We start from the raw sequence: 4,947 nt of genomic DNA on the forward strand, positions 1-4,947 counted from the left end.
TATTGATTATGTATTTTATTTTATTTTTAAGTGTGTACTGTGCATAAGGCATTCAAATCCCATAACTGCCTCAAACCTCATCCTGTAGCAAAAATAAATTTCTGTTACACAAATTACTCCTCAAACCAATATAGACCTATGACATTCAGTTATAAGAGCTGCTAAACCTACCAATGGCAATAAAATCCAAATGCCTTCCACCCTTCCCCGAATAACTAAAGCCCTATACTACTTAATAAATGATTCTCTCCATAGAGATCCATGTATCCAAATGTTAAAAACCGTCCGTAATATTTTATACAATTGCATGCGTTCTAATCTCCTTAACCACCGTGACTCCTTGATCTCAGGACTATTCTTTCCCACTATTTGTGGTAACATCAGAAGTTGCCTAAACATCAGATCTGACATGATCTATTTAATGACTAATCCTTACTTTAACATATTATTCAGAATTATTCATATAGGTTATATTATCATGCATTGTAATAAACTCCTATTATGATGTGTCTTTACTAATTGATGTGTGTAAGGTGTCATTGCAGTCCATTCCTCGGTTTTGTGACAATTATCTAGATCACTCCCTTGACAAATTCTAAATACGCCACTATACATTGTATATTAAACTCTATTATTATTAAGATACAGTGGAACCTCTAAATACCGGTCACTCGGTCACCGTAATTTTGTCCGTTATTAAGAGGATGGAGGTGGTGGGGGGGGGGGGGGGGGTAAATTGTCGAAAATGACTCGGAGAAATCAATAATTACATATTTTATTATTTATATAATATTTATAATCAATGATATTTCTATTGTTTTAATGCAAATATTAACTGTACATATTATTATTTAAAATTATATGAAAAATGCAGTTACTTTAATTTGTTTACACCTTGATGCATAGTAATTTCGTGTTTCAAGGCATTTTCTATTTCAACTGTGTTAGAGACAATACGTTCGTATATGTAATGGAATCACAAACGCAACTAAATACGACTAATACATTACGAGTAGGAAATAGTAATGTAGGATACTTCACTGAATATAAACTATAGAAAAATGTTTTAATCGACGCGATAATGGACAGATAAGATTAACTTAAAACAATAATAGATAGATAGATATTCATAAAGACATTCCACGATTATTCTACGTTTTAGAATCGTCAAAATCAAAATGAAATTACCATAGAAGATAGAAGTGTCCGTTATTTAGAGTGTTTGGTATTTAGGGGTTTTCCTGTATAATAATAATGAAAACGTCCGCTGTTAGGAGGTGTCCGTTAAGAGAGGTTTCACTGTATACATATATATACACCTAGGTGTATATTTTTGCATAATACTGGCCATTTATATTTCCATATTAGATATTTATTATTATTATGATGATTATTATTTATTTATTTATTCTTTCATATTTACATTAAATTTCACTCCCGATGTACACACAGTTACGCCATTATCGTCTCAACCATCCCAAAAGGTCTTTCCTATGCGGTACCCACGAAGTTTTTTATTTATCATTTTCCTTTTTATGCGCCAGATATGTCCTCATCAAATCCTTTTGCTCTCCATTATTGTTAACCATAATATCGTCTACGTGTGCCCACAAAAGCATGGTAACATGTAGGTATCAACACTTTAACTCAGTTAAATACTTATATTGCTCAGTACCCTATATTCTATAACATATTTGTGAATTCTACTTATGAGGCATGAGATTAGATTAGATAGATTAGATCAAAAATTCCAATGACTTACAACTTTAAAACTCTATATTTGCGCATACCTCCACAACTTCACTTTTTCTGTGTAGAGTGTTACGTACCTTGTTTTCGTGCACACGCGTTATTTCTATTAATTATCACATAATATTCAATGAAAACATATAAAAAATAATTACACGGTGATCAGTAAATTATAAATAATAGGTTTCCATTCAATTTCTGCGATTACATTTCAAATTTTTAAATTTGAATATTAACAATAGTTTTCAAGTCATGCACTGCAGTTGGAACATATAGTATAGTATATAATCAATTAAATTAAGGAGGTATATTAATTATTTTTAACCACATTATATTTTTTGTTAACTAAATAATATATTGGTAAACTATTAAATAAGTTTCTAATAATTGATTTTTAAACACGCTGAACACCTAATCTGCGATAATGGTTTTTATTTATTAATATTAGAACCTAACACCGATCTGAAAAGTTAGGTGTGATTTTCATGCTAAAATATTGGTAAATTTAACTGAAACTTAAAACGCATAAAAATCTCTAGACACGTGAAATGCATACCACAACTCCATATTATAGGACATACACAATAATATGTAAAGCACGTAAAAAATAATATTATGTAAAATGCCAATAAGATGTAACTAAGCGTAATCTTATATAATGTATATTATTATTATTTATTACACTCGTATTTGTTTATGAGCGCCACTTCTATATAAGCATAATATATTGTGTTTTATTTTTATGCTTACCTAATTAATTACCTATAATATGGGGATATATGCAAAAACATATTTACACTGAACGATAGATAATTAATCATTCGTCTGCGTTAAGTTCCATTCCCCTTGCCCCTCAATCATTTGCTAATGTATTATTGTAATATATCACTAATTAGTAATTAATAATTATCATAGTATTCATTATTTTATTATTTACTGAACATAATATAGGAATGGTAAAGTATTAATCCGCGACCAACCGCAGTACAGGATACTTACACGGTTATCTATAGGTACATTTTAAACTATACGTTATTTGAGTTTATGTTGTGAATCGATTGCTAACTATGTAACTAGGTCGATGTACATAATCCGTATAACCGAAGTGTTGGTTTTATTATAAATTATAATATAGTGGTACCTATACATTTTTTTTCAACGTGCGTACACATCGCGCGGACCACTTTTTTCCGCGCACCCGCATAAACGTACAACTGCTATACAGAATTGTGCTTAATCACAGACGTGATACGAATGATTCTGAGAAGATATATATTTATTATACTCAGTCATCGTTGCGATAATAATTGCACTATGCAGCGTATACGGCGACGTCGAAAAAATCGTTACACGTAATTAGATATATCATGTTATTTAAAAAAATAAAAATAAAAAACCATAGATTTTCACGCATGTTTAAAATTGTTTAAACATTTTTAAAAAGTTGTTACTTTCCAAGACAACGATAGTTTTATACTGTTTAACAAAAATTATCTAGTACATGGTAATTTCGTATTCCTTTTTTTTTTTATTATTATTATTATTTCTATGGTATCGACGACGCTGCCGGGACTGCAAGTGCATTGCTTCGACATCGCCGCCAAATTAAATTTCGTTCGACTTGAAAGTCGTAGCCTGTTTAGGTACATATACAGGGTGATTCTTTTATCAAACAACACTCATTATTTCAAAAACTATTGACTTTTTTCAAATTTTTTTTTTTTTCAAAATTTTAGAACCATCTTGTTCTAGAAGCTAGAACTATATATTTTTTTAAATATATTCACGCTTATATTTATCAGGTTAACCATTATCAACTTTTGATTTTCAAATGACAACCTATACTTAAAATTTCATAAACTAAAAAGGCTATTTTTTCAATGAATTTTCACGTTTAAATTTTCATTTTTCGTTAATCCGTTTACAAGATATAGCCTCCCAAAGTTGGGTGGTTTTGGGTGGTGTTTGTGTGTTATAGGTGTATGTTAGGTGGTATTTACATACAAACACCATATAAGTGTTGTTTGATAAAAGAATCACCCTGTATATATATGCATAGGTAATATGGGCAATATGGCCCGCAGTCTATCTTACTCTGTACACTTGTACCTCGGATAACTAATATAAGAATTTACAATTTAAATAATGATCCGCCATCGTTTGTAATATCATATTATTATATATGACATTACGATGAAAAATCTATCGAGTTGGCCGAGGAGGAGGAGGAGAGAGAAAAAAAATCGGTAATTGATATTATTCGTGCATATTACACTGGAACGGGAAAACTGACCACGACGATGTTGCTGCTGCTGGAGCCGGGTTGACCTCGTGACCGTGTTGTGCACATTATAAACGCACCCGGATATACGCGTGCACCCTCGGCTGTAAATAATGCATGACTGGTATATATACCGCGATATACCTATAGAGTATACATATGTACGGTGATATGTAATACCCATGTAACGTGTAGATATTATGTCTGTTGATATTTTTCTTCTTCTTTTTACACGTACCATGGTACCCATAATAGGGTAATATAATACCCATAACTTATTCGTAAACTACACAAGATGTTTAAAAATAACCCTAGAGGCAAAATTACGAGATTAAGAAAAATGTAAATAAGTGATCTACGATATTTATTTTATAAACTTGCACTACAGAATACAATGTTATATTTCTGCTAACTTGTGCGATTTTGAATTTAATGCCTCAACAAATTTAAATATATAATTTGGAGAGTGTAATTTATTTGGGTGAATAATCTAAAATTCGCCCGAGTAGAGCATAATATATTAGCTGGGCGTATTTATATTTATTTTTGATTACTACCCAATGAAGTACCTAATATTGAAATAAGTATACAATTTACATGTAGTGTATATAGGCAGGAATTATACAACAATAACAAATTTTATCATATCAAACTGCGTATTGATCGTTTTTGTCGATAGATGATAGTCATTTTAAAGTGCCATGACCATATAACTTTTTCCTAAACTATGTACCTAACAAAAATAAATTATTAATAAAATAACTTTTGCTATAATCAAAATATCAATATTATTTTGTAGAAAATATGTTTCAATGTTTGTATAACATTATGCAGTAAAGCAGTATTAAGCTGTCACACATTAGAGTGTTCAAATATTTATAAAGGTAATGAAAATAATGACAAAATGATAGTATTAT

This window comes from Diuraphis noxia, unplaced genomic scaffold (genome assembly GCF_037042655.1).
Source record: "Diuraphis noxia isolate RWA-SAM2 unplaced genomic scaffold, SU_Dnox_SAM2 contig0004, whole genome shotgun sequence".
Lineage (NCBI taxonomy): Eukaryota > Metazoa > Arthropoda > Insecta > Hemiptera > Aphididae > Diuraphis > Diuraphis noxia.